The following is a 14,942-nucleotide window of genomic DNA, read 5'->3' as shown; positions in this document are numbered from 1 at the left end:
CCTTTTGTAATAGGTTCTTGCGGAAGATCATGGCGTACTGTTGGCGGGACCATGTGTCCAACCAATGGTTGCACTGTGAGACTGGCACAGGACCTGTTATCTACACAATCCGTGATCGCCAACTCAGGCTATACGGCCACCTGGCTAGCTTTCCTCAGGATGATCTTGCCCATCAGGTCGTCTCTGTTCGAGACAACACTGGGTGGAGGAGGCCTTGGAACGACCGAGGAAGTCGTGGCTTGGGCAGATCGACCAAACGTGCTGTAAAGAACTAGAGATGGGCCAAGTCCCTGCCTGGCGTCTAGCCAGGAGGGATCCTCGTAGGTGGAAACGAAGGGTGTATGCGGCTATGCGCCCCCGTCGGCGTCAGCCCCCTTTATGATGATAATGATAGTTATCATCGTCATGATTATCCTTATCATTATTGCAGTTATAATGATTATTATGTTAATTATTACTGTCATTTTCATCATTATAACTATTTCTATAATGATAAAAACAATAATGATAATTTTAGAAACAATGACGATAATATTCATTATAATAACAATAATAATGATATTATTATTATTTCTATTGCCATCATTAGTATGAAAATTATTAGAATAGTTAATTATTGCTATTATTACAGTAATTATCAAAATTACCATTATAATTATCATTTTATTATTACTATCATTATTATTATTGTCATTATCAAAATAATTATCGTCATTATTGTTAATAATAAAGGAATTCTCATGTCATAATTACCTGAATTAATGTTAAAGTCATCATAATTATCATTTAAAAGCGAAAAAGTTTTTTTTTTTACCTTTCTCTCATAAGGCTGTAATACGCTAGATTTTGCCGTTTTTTCGAGTTTTGGGATTTTATTAGTTTTAGCCTTTATTTCATTATAAATGGACTCTATGATTATTATTATCATCATTATCATTATTGTCATTATTCTTATGATTATCATGATGATTTTCGTCATGATTATCATTATTATCATTATCAATATTGCAGTTATAATGATTATTATGGTAATTACTACTGTCATTTTCATCATTATAACTATTTTTATAATAAAAACAATAATGATAATTTTAGAAATAATATGACAATATTAGTCATTATAATAACAATAATGATATTATTTCTATTGTCATTATTAGTATGAAAAATATTAGAATAGAATTAATTATTGCTATCATTGCAGTAATTATCAAAATTGTAATTATATTTGTCATTTTATTATTATTATTAATATTATTGTCATTATCATCATAATCATCATTATTGTTAATAATAAAAGAATTATCATGAAAATAAAAATCATTAGAATTACCTGAATTAATGTTAAAATCATCAGAATTATCATCTAAAAGCGAAAAGGTTGTTTTTCCACCTTTTTCTCAAAAGGCTAGATTTTCCCGTTTTTTTCGACTTTTGGGATTTTATTTGTTTTAGCCATTATTTCATTATAAATGGACTCTATGATTATTATCATCATTATAATCATTATTGTCATTATTCTTATGATTATCATCATTTTAGTAATTATCATGGTTATCATTATTATCATTATCCTTATTGCAGTTATAAGGATTATTATGCTAATTATTAATGTCATTTTCACCATTATAACTATTTGATAATTTTAGAAATAATGACGACAATAATACTCATTATAATAACAATAATAATGATATTATTATTATTTCTATTGTCATTATTAGTATTAGAATTATTAGAATCATTGCTATTATTGCTATTATTGCAGTAATTATCAAAAGTATCATCATTTTTATCTTTTTATTATTATGATAATTATTATTATAGTCATTATCATCATAATTTTCATCATTATTGTTAATAATAAAAGAATTATCATGAAAATCGTCATATTTACTTGAATTAATGTTAAAATCATCATAATTATCATTTAAAAGCGTAAAAGGGTTTTTTTCGACCTTGCTCATGATTATCATTATTATCATTATCATTATTGCAGTTATAATGATGAAAATTACAGTGATAATTAGCATAATAATCATTATAATGATTATTATGCTAATTGTTACCGTCATTTTCATCATTATAACTATTTTTATAATGATAATAACAATAATGATAATTTTAGAAAAAAATGACAATAATAGTCATTATAATAAAAATAATAATGATATTATTATTTCTATTGTCATTATTAGTATGAAAATTATTAGAATAGAGTTAGTTATTGCTATTATTGCAGTAATTATCAAAATTATCATTATAATTATTCTTTTATTATTATTATTATCATTATTGTCATTATCATCATAATTTTCATCATCATTGTTAATCATTGTTTTTTCTACTTTTCGGATTTTATTAGTTTTAGCCTATATTTCATTATAAATGGACTCTATGATTATTATTATCATTATCATCATTATTTTCATTATTTTTATGATTATAATAATTATAGTCATTATCGTGAGGATTATAATTATTAACATTATCATAATTGCAGTTATAATGATTATTATGCTAATTATTACTGTCATTTTTATCATTGAAACTATTTTTATAATAATAAAAACAATAATGATAATTTTAGAATTAATAGTGACAATAATGCTCATTATAATAACAATAATCATGATATTATTATCATTTCTATTGTCATAATTTGTATGAAAATTATTTGAATAGAGTTTATTATTGCAATTATTGCAGTAATTATCAAAAGTATCATTATAATTATTTCATTATTATTGTCATCATTATTATTGTCAATATCATCATTATTGTTAATATTAAAGGAATTATCATGAAAATCATCATAATTATCCTTTAAAAGTGAAAAATGTTTTTTTTTTTCGACCTTTCTCTCAAATAGCTGTAATGCGCTAGATTTTGCCGTTTTTTTCGACTTCTGGGATTTTATTAGTTTTAGCCTTTATTTCATTATAAATGAACTCTATTATTATTATTATCATATTTATCATTATTATTGTCATTATTCTCATGATTATCATCATTATAGCCATTATCGTCATGATTATCTTTATCATTATCATTATTGCAGTTGATATGATTATTATGGTAATTATTACTGTCATTTAATATTTTTATAATGATAAAAAATGATAATTTTAGAAATAATAATGACAATAACACTCATTATAATAACAATTATAATGATATAATAATTATTTTTATTGTCATTATTAGTATGAAAATTATTAGAATAGAGTTAATTATTGCTATTATTGTAGTAATTATCAAAATTATTATCATAATTATCATTTTATTATTATTATCATTATTATTATTGCCATTATCATCATAACTATCATAATTATTGTTAATAATAAAGAAATTATCATGAAAATCATCATAATTACCTGAATTAATGTTAAAAACATCGTAATTATCATTTAAAAGCGAAAAAGTTTTCTTTCGACCTAACTCTCAAAAACCTGTAATAGGCTATATTTTGCCAATTTTTCGACTTTTAGGATTTTATTAGTTTTAGCCTTTATTTCATTATAAATGGACTATGATTATTGATATCATCATTATCATTATTCTTATGATTATCATCATTATAGTCATTATCGTCATGATTATCATTATTATCATTATCATTATTGCATTTATGATGCTAATTATTACTGTTATTTTCATCATTATAACTATTTTATAATGATAATAATAATAATGATAATTTTAGAAATAATAATTTCAATAATACTAATTATAATAACAATAATAATGATATTATTATTATTTCTATTGTCATTATTAGTATGAAAATTATTAGAATAGAGTTAATTATTGCTATTATTGCAGTAATTATCAAAATCATCATTATAATTATCATTTTATTATTATTATCATTATCATTATTGTCATTATCATCATAATTATCATCATTATTGTTAATAATAAAGGAATTATCATGAAAATCATCATAATTACCTGAATTAATGTTAAAATCATCATAATTATCATTTAAAAGCGAAAAAGGTTTTTTCGACCTTTCTTTCAAAATTCTAGATTTTCCCGTTTTTCTAACTTTTCGGATTTTATTAGCTTTAGCCTCTATATTATTATCATAATTATCATTATTGTCATTATTCTTATGGCTATCATTTTAGTCATTATCGTCATGATTATAATTATCATCATTATCATTATTGCAGTTATATTGCTAATTGTTACTGTCATTTTCATCATTATAACTATTTTTATAATAATAAAAATAATGATAATTTTAGAAATAATAATGACAATAATACTCATTATAATAACAATAACAATGATATTATTATTAATTCTTTTGTCATCATTAGTATGAAAATTATTAGAATAAAATTAATTATTGCTATTATTGCAATAATTATCAAAATTATAATTATAATTATCATTTTATTATTATTATCATTATTATTGTAATTATCATCATAATCATCCTCATTATTGTTAATAATAAGGGAATTATCATGAAGATCATCATAATTACCTGAATTAATATTAAATCATTATGATTATCATTTAAAAGTGAAAAGTTTTTTTTCGACCTTTCTCTCTAAATACGCTAGATTTTGCTTTTTTTTTAGATTATGGGATTTTATTAGTTTTATCCTTTATTTCAATATAAATGGACTCTATGATTATTATTATCATTATCATCATTATTGTCATTATTCTTATGATCATCATCATTATATTCATTATCGTCATGATTATCATTATTATCATTAGCATTATTGCAGTTATAATGATTATCATGCTAATCATTACTGTTATTTTCATCATTATATCTTTTTTATATTGATGATAACAATAATGATAATTTTAAAAATAATAATGACAATAATACTCATGATAATAACAATAATAATGAAATTATTATTATTTATATTGTCATTATTAGTATGAAAATTCTTAGAATAGAGTTAATTATTCCTATTATTGCAATAATTATCAAAATTATCATTATAATTATCATTTTATTATTATTATCATTATTCATAGTGTCATCATAATTATCATCATTATTGTTAATAATAAAGGAATTATCATGAAAATCATCATAATTACTTAAATTAATGTTAAAATCATCATAATTATCATGTAAAAGCGAAAAAGTTTTTTTTTCGACCTTTCTCTCAAAAGGCTGTAATACCCTAGATTTTGCCATATTTTCGACTTCTGGGATTTTATTAGTTTTAGCATTTATTTCATAATAAATGGACTCTATGATTATTAGTATCCTCATTATCATCATTATTGTCATTATTCTTATGATTATCATTATTATAGTCATTATCGTTATCATTATAGTCATAATAGTCATTATCGTCATCATTATTGTCATTTTCGTAATGATTAACATTATTATCATTATCATTATTGCAGTTATAATAATTATTATGCTAATTATTACTGTCATTTTCATCATCATAACTATTCTTATAATGATAATAACAATAATGATAATTTTAGAAAGAAAAAGGAGAATAGTACTCATTATAATAATAATACTATTATTATTATTACTTCTATTGTCATAATTAGTATGAAAATTATTAGAATAGAGTTAATTATTCGTATTAATGCAGTAATTATCAAAATTATCATTATAAATATCATTTTATTATTATTATCATTATCATTATTGTCATTATCATCATTATTGTTAATAATAAAGGAATTATCATGAAAATCATCATAATTACCTGAATTAGTGTTAAAATCATAATTATCATTTAAGAAAAAGTTTTTTTTCGACCTTTCTCTCAAAAGGCAATAATAATACTCAGTTAATAATATAATAATAATACGCTAAATTTTGCCGTTTTTTCGACTTTTGGGATTTTATTAGTTTTAGCCTTTATTTCATTATAAACGGACTCTATTATTATTATTATCATCATTATTGTCATTATTCTTATTATTATCATCATTATAGTCATTATTATCATTATCATTATTGCAGTTATAGTGCTAATTATTAGTCATTTTCATCATTATAGCTATTTTTATAATGATAATAACAATACCGATAATTTTAGTAATAATAATGACAATAATTCTCATTATAATAAAAATAATAATGATATTATTATTATTGCTATTGTCATTATTAGTATGAAAATTATTAGAATAGATTATTGCAGTGATTATCAAAATTATCAGTATAATTATTATTTTATTATTATTATCATTATTATTATTTTCATTATCATCATAATTATCCTCATTATTGTTAATAATAAAGAAATTATCATGAAAATCATTATACTTACCTGAATTAATGTTAAAATCATCATAATTATCCTTTAAAAGTGAAAAAGTTTTTTTTTCGACTTTTCTCTCTAAAGGCTGCAATACGCTAGAGTTAAAACAGAACCCCGATAATGATACTGTGTGTGTGGTTAATTTATATATATATATATATATATATATATATATATATATATATATATATATATGTATATATATATATATATATATATATATATATATAAAACTTTTCTTGTGTGTATAGGTCCCCGTTGTTAGTTTCCTTTTTATAATTCTTTAAGATATTACCGAGACAAGACAGTATGTGGCCTTTGAAATATAATGTGTTTATGAACGCGCGTGTGTGTGTGTGTGTGCTGTACAAAAAAAAAAAAAAAAAAAAAAAAAAACACATTCAAGTGCTTTCCTTTATTAGCAGCGTTTGCTTCAGGTTGTATTGTTTTCGGCTTTATATGTAAAGGATTAAATAGTTTCCGTATTTCAACACAATAACCATTTTCATTGTCATTGCCCTTTCTATTATTTTTTTTTTCTGTGGCCTACAATTTTGGAATACTATAGGCTTTTTTTTGCGGGGGGGGGGGGTGATTTTCCTTTCCTTTCTTACTAATATTTTCATATAATTAGTATATCCATTACCATTATTGTTTTGATATCATTAGCATTCTGTATTCCTCGCCCTTGCGCCTTTCTGTTACTGTGTTTAATACCTATTTCCTTGATTCCTTTACCCAGTCTTTATAATATGAAATCCCACACTAAACAAGTGCTGCTGTTAGTTCTCGTCTCGGAGGCGGCCAAGAGTCTTTACTCCGCGCCCAGCCCCATCCTGAAGGACGACCGGACGCAGGACGCCTACGGTGGCTACTCATTCGACTTCGAGTCCGGCAACGGCATCGTCCGGCAGGAGTCCGGGAAGGAGAGTGACGGACAGGCGAAGCAGGGAGGCTGGAGGTGAGCATCGGGCCTCGACACTCTGTATAGGATATAATTGTCTATTCATCTCTCTATTATCTTTCTACCTTTGTGTCTATCTACGTTTCTCGTAAGTACACCAGCAATTTACCACAAAACTCTGCGAAAGCAAACAGTTGACGAAATCAGCAGGTTACGAAGGATTCAGCATCCTAAATGAAACCCCTTCCCCGCAGATACGAATCCCCCGAGGGCGTCCCCGTCGAGATCTCCTTCGTGGCCGAACAAGGGGGGTACAAACCCCAGGGGGGGATCATCCCCGTGGTTCCACCCCTTCCCTACCAGAGATCCGGGAACTAAGATCATTTTCTTTAAGTGAAAGTGAAGGAACTTTATCCGGAAATTGAGACTTTTCTTTTAAAGCGAAAGTGAGAGAAAAAAATCTTATTCTGATTCTTCTATCATCATTATAGTCATTATGGTCATGATTATCATCATTATAGTTATTATCGTCATGATTATCATTATTATCATTATCATTATTACAGTTATAATGATTTTCATGCTAATTATTACTGTCATTTTCTTCATTATATCTATTTTTATATTGATAATAACAATAATGATAATTTTCGAAACAATAATGACAATAATACTCATTATAATAACAATAATAATGATATGAGTATTATTTCTATTTTGCCATTTTTTCGACTTTTGGGATTTTATTAGTTTTAGCCTTTATTTAATTATAATTGAACTCTATGATTATTATCATCATTATCATCATTATTGTCATTCTTCTTAAAGTTATCATCATTATAGTCATTATCGTCATGATTATCATTATTATCATGATCATTATTGCAGTTATAATGATTATTATTACCAGTCATTTTCATAATTATAACCATTTTTATAATCATAATAACGATAAAGATAATTTTAGAAATAATAATGACAATAATATGGATTTTCATAAAAATATTAATGATATTATTATTTTTATTGTCATCGTTAGTATGAAAATTATTGGAATAGAGTTAATTATTGCTATTATTGCAGTAATTATCAAAATTACCATTATAATTATTATTTTATTATTATTATCATTATCATTATCATCATAATATTCATCATTATTCTTAATAATAAAGGAATTATCATGAAAATCTTAATAATTACCTGAATTAATGTTAAAATCATCATAATTATTTAAAAGTGAAAAAGTTTTTTTTTCAACCTTTCTCTCATAAGGCTGTAATACACGAAATTTTACGTATGATAATCATGATGATAATGACTATAATGATAATATTCATAAGAATAATGACAGTAATGATAATAATAATGATAAAAATTATTATCCAGTCCATTTATAATGAAATAAAGACCAAAACTAATAAAATCCCAGAAGTCGAAATAACGGCAAAATCTAGCGTATTACAGCATTTTGAGAGAAACGTCGAAAAAAACCTATTTCGCTTTTTTTATTGGTAATTATTAGGATTTTAACATTAATTCAGGTAATTGTGATGATTTTCATGATAATTCCTTCATCATATGCAATAATAATGATAATTATGATGATAATGACATTGATAATGACAAAAATAATGATAACGAAAAAATCATAATTATAATGATCATTTGGATAATTACTGCAATAATAGCAATAATCAACTCCAATAATTTTCAGACTAATAATGACAATAGAAATAATATCATTATCATTGTCATTATAATTATTACTATTGTCATTATCATTTCTAAAATTATCATTATTGCTATTATCATTATAAAAATAGTTATAATGAAAATAGCTATAATAATTAGCATAATAATCATTACAACTGCAATAATGATAATAATGATGATAATCATGATGATAATGACTATAACGATAATAATCATATGAATAATGACTGAGGATAATAATTATTATCCATTCCATTTATAATGAAATAAAGACCAAAAGAAATAAAATCCCAAAAGTCGAAAATAACGGCTAAATCTAGCCTTTTGAGAGAAACGTCGAAAAAAAACCTTTTTTCGCTCTTTATTGGTAATTATGAGGGGTATAACATTAATTCAGGTAATATTAATGATTTTCATGATAATTCCTTCATTATATGCAATAATGATCATAATTATGATGATATTGATAATGATAATGACAATAGTAATGATAATGACAAAATCATAATTGTAATCATAATTTTGATAATTACTGCAATAATAGCAAAAATAAACTCTATTCAAATATTTTCAGACTTATAATGACAATAGAAATAAGAAAAACATCATTATCCTTGTCATTATAATTATTGCTATTGTCATTATTATTTCTAAAATTATCATTATTGCTATTATCATTATAAAAATTGTTATGATGAAAAAAGTAGCTATAATAATTAGCATAATAATCATTATAACTGCAATAATAATGATAATGATGATAATCATGATGATAAAGACTATAATGATAATAATCATAAGAATAATGACAGTAATGATAATAATGATGATAATGTTTATTATCCACTCCATTTATAATGAAATAAAGGCCAAAGGTAATAAAATCCCAGAAGTCGAAAAAACAGCAAAATCTTGCCTATTACAGCCTTTTGAGAAAAACGGTGAAAAAATACATCTTCGCTTTTTATTCAGGTAATTGTGATGATTTTCATGATAATTCCTTCCTTATATGCAATATTGATGATAATTATGATGATAATGACAATAATAATGATAATGATAAAATCATAATTATAATGATAATTTTGATAATTTCTGCAATAATAGCAATAATCAACTCAGACTAATTTTCAGACTAATAATGACAATAGAAATAATAATAACATCATTATCATAGTCATTATAATAAATACTATTGTCATTATTATTTCTAAAACTATCAATAAATTATTGCTATTATCATTAAAAAAAATAGTTACGATGATGAAAATAGCTATAACAATTAGCGTAATAATCATTATAATTGCAATAATGACGATAACAATGATAATAACCATGATGATAATGACTATAGTTATAATAATCATAACAATAATGACAGTAATGATAATAATGATTATAATAATTATTATCCTTAGACTCGGGACGTACGCAGCCGTACACTACAATTATCATCATCATTATTATCATCAATGTCATCATTATCATCATTATAGTAATTATCGCCATAATTACCCGTAATATAATCATTAGAATAGTTATTATTTTAATTATTGATGTCATTTCCCTCATTATAACTATTTTTATAATGATAATAACAATAATGATAATTTTAGAAATAATAACAGCAATAATAACAATTATAATAACAATAATAGCGATATTATGATTATTTCAATGATTATTTTTATTATCATTATCGTTATAGTTTTAGAAATAATAATGACAATAGTAATAATTATAATGACAATGATAATGATATTATTATTTCTATTGCCATTATTAGTCTGAAAATTATTGGAATAGAGTTGATTATTGTTATTATTGCAGTAATTATCAAAATTATCATTATAATTATGATTTTATCATTATTATCATTATTATTGTCATTATCATTGGCATTATCATCATAATTATCATTATTGCATAAAATGAAGGAATTATCATGAAAATTATCACAATTACCTGAATTAATGTTAAAATCCTCATAATTACCAATAAAAAGCGAAAAAGCTTTTTTTTCGACGTTTCTCTCAAAAGGCTAGATTATCCAGTTTTTCGACTTATGGGATTTTATTACTTTTGGCCTTTATTTCATTATAAATGGCTGGATAATATTTATTATCATCATTATCATCAGTAGTCATTATTCTTATGATTATTATCATTATAGTCATTATCATCATGATTATCATCATTATTATCATCATTATTGCAGTTATGATTATTATGCTAATTATTATAGCTATTTTCATCATCATAACTATTTTTATAATGATAATAGCAATAATGATAATTTTAGAAATAATAATGACAATAGTAATAATTATAATGACAAGGATAATGATGTTATTATTATTGATATTGTCATTATTAGTCTGAAAATTATTGGAATAGAGTTGAGTATTGCTATTATTGCAGTAATTATCAAAATTATCATTATAATTATTTTATCATTATCATTATTGTTGTCATTATCATTGTCATTATCATCATAATTATCATTATTGCATATAATGAAGGAATTATCATGAAAATCATCACAATTACCTGAATTAATGTTAAAATCCTCATAATTACAAATAGAAAGCGAATAAGGGTTTCTAATACGCTAGATTTTGCCGTTTTTTTCGATTTCTGGGATTTTATTACTTTTGGCCTTTATTTCATTATAAATGGACTGGATAATAATTATTATCATCATTATTATCATTACTGTCATTATTCGTATTATTATTATCATTATAGTCATTATCATCGTGATTATCATCATTATTGCAGTTATAATGATGATTATACTAATCATTATAGCTATTTTCATCATCATAACTATTTTCATAATGATAATAGCAATGCAACCAGGCACTAGTCAGCGTCTAGTACTTACTCATATATATACATATTAGGTGCCGTGGAACTTCCAGCTGTGAAGCGGAGACATGCAATAAACTTCATGACTAGTGTTCATAGAAAAAACAAGCATTTTCCTTCTTCTTTAATCCAACTAAACTGGTATCTCCTTTGAACAAAAACAGTTCTTCCAACATCCAAATCATACGTTTCGAGTGTTCAACACTCATCTTCAGGGATGACAAGAAAGGATACAAGGAACATTATCCTTCAGTTTACAAAAGCATATTTACAAAACAGTTAAGATAAATCATATCACTAATTGTATTAATAAGACATGAAAAGGGGGACACGAATTACTCGTATCAAGACTTTACATTACATATCGAGATAAGAAAATGTAAGTGTTTATGAAAAGTTATTATATAGATTAATACAAGTTGAACAGTTCATGTTTGACCTTGAAATCAATTAACAATATTAAACATGCCAAGAGAACTATACCCTAAACGAATTGGAAAAGTAATTTAGTATTGAAAATTTTCTAGACTATAAAAGCCATCATGTAAATATGACAAAACATGCCATACTCATAAAATCATTCAAATCAAAATAACACATTATTGAATACAATACATCATTACAATTTAATCTTTTGTAATGACGTGACATTTAAAGGAGAAAACTTGAGCTGAAATGGGACGAAATTACGATCAAAGCCCCTGGTGTCATCAAGGCAAAACCGGCAAGATCAAACTCGGCAAATACTATATATAAACCTTGAATATGGGAATTTTACACACTTATCTCGAAACTAGGGATGTTAATTAATACATTGGTAACAATAATACAGAATACTAACCATAATTATTACTAAAAAACTACTGAGAGAGCTGGTCAGTAACGATCCTTGTCTAAACTCAATGAAGAAAGGCCTCTGAGCGGGCAAATGACAAGAGCGCTCCAGCCTGCGCAAAATGTCCGAAAAGGTAAACTTGAGTGAACAATTCTAGGGGGACTACTTTAAAATTTCAATATCAATGGAGGAGAGATATTCATTTAAGTTTGGTTTTAATGTCCAAATCCAAATGCTTTCCAAAATGTTAAGGTCTAAATCACATTGGGACGAGTCAAGAATTTCAAAATTGTTATAAGAGAAAGGAGTGATGCCTGATTGAAGACTTAGTAGGGCTTGAGAGCTTTAAATTCTTTTTTCTGTATGAGAAACCTGTATGGTCTTCCATGCGCATAAAGAAATTGCGGGTTGTTTTACCCACATAGATAGCATTACAGCTATCACACGAGAACTTATATACAATGGAAGAGCATAGAGCAGTGGGTATTCTGTCTTTGAATTTGAAAAAATTACCAATATTTGTGGAGGTTGTGTATACAATTTTCAGTTTTACAGTATTGTAATTATTATGGACAATCCTACATAATTTTCTACCAAGACTATGACTTAATGAACCCAGATATGGCAATTTCATTTATATAATATCCTTTGAGACAGATAGGGGGGTAGACTATGGTGAGACTAGTTTATTAACAGTTGAAATTTAGAGGGAAACTATTTAATTTAAGGATGCTGATGATAAATTCAACCTCTTGGTGGAAAATGTGATAATTCTTGGATATCTTAAAGGCCCTATATATTAAAATTGAAACTAGGTTGCCTTTATATTTAATGGGAATGTAAGAACTGAATTTTGTAGTGAGGCCAGTGTAAGTTGGTTTCCTGTACACTGATGTAGTAAAATAATTATTGCCACGAGAAATGTTAATAACCAGAAAGGGTAGACTGCCATTAGATTCCACTTCATGAGTAAATTTTATATTAGGGTGTTTATCATTTAGATAATTTTAAAATAATTCACTATGATCACTGGACCTGAATAGTAACAAGGTATCATCTACATAGCGAAAATATTTGCAAGGTTTAAAGGAGGTGGGACAATCTTATACCCAAATTTTCTCATAATGATATAAAAATGTTAATTATCCTTATTGCTATTATCAATATAAAAATAGTTATGATGATGAAAATAGCTATAATAATAACCATAATAATCATTATAACTGCAATAATGATGATAATCATGATGATAATGACTATAATGATACTAATCATAAGAATAATGACAGTAATGATAATAATGATGATAATAATTATTATCCAGTCCATTTATAATGAAATAAAAGCCAAAAGTAATAAAATCCCATAAGTCGAAAAAAGGCAAAATCTAGCCTTTTTAAAGAGAAAAGTCGAAAAAAAACCTTATTCGCTTTTTATTGGTAATTATGAGGATTTTAAAATTAATTCAGGTAATTGTGATAATTTTCATGATAATTCCTTCATTATATGCAATAATGATGATAATGAAAATTATAATGACAATAATAGTAATAATAATGATAAAATCATAATTATAATGATAATTTTGATAATTACTGCAATAATAGCAATAATCAGCTCTATTCCAATAATTTTCAGATTATTAATGACAATAGAAATAAGAATATCATTATCATTGTCATTATAATTATTACAATTCTCATTATTTCCAAAATTATCATTATTGCAATTATCATTATATAAATAGTTATGATGATGAAAATGACTATAATAATGAGCATATTAATCATCATAACTGAAATAAATATGATAATGATGATAATGAAATCTAGTGTATTACAGCCTTTTGAAAAAAAAACGTCGAAGAAAAACCTTCTCGCTTTTTATTGGTAATTATGAGAATTTTAACATTAATTCAGGTAATTGCGATGATCCTCATGATAATTCCTTCATTATATGCAATAATGAAGATAATTATGATGATAATGACAGTAATAATGATGAAATCATAATTATAATGATAATGACAAGGATAATGACAATAATAAGGATAAAATCATAATTATAATGATAATTTTCATAATTACTACAATAATAGCAATAATCAACTCTATTCCAATAATTTTCAGACTAATAATAACAATAAAAATAATAATATCATTATCATTGTCATTATAATTATTACTATTGTCATTATTATTTCTAAAATTATCATTATTGCTATTATCATCATAAAAATAATTATGATGATGAAAATAGCTACAATAATTTGCATAATAATCATTATAACTGCAATAATAATGATAATAATGATGATAATCATGATGATAATGAC

Source organism: Penaeus vannamei, chromosome 42, assembly GCF_042767895.1.
Source record: "Penaeus vannamei isolate JL-2024 chromosome 42, ASM4276789v1, whole genome shotgun sequence".
NCBI lineage: Eukaryota > Metazoa > Arthropoda > Malacostraca > Decapoda > Penaeidae > Penaeus > Penaeus vannamei.
Note: the sequence above shows the minus strand (reverse complement) of the source record.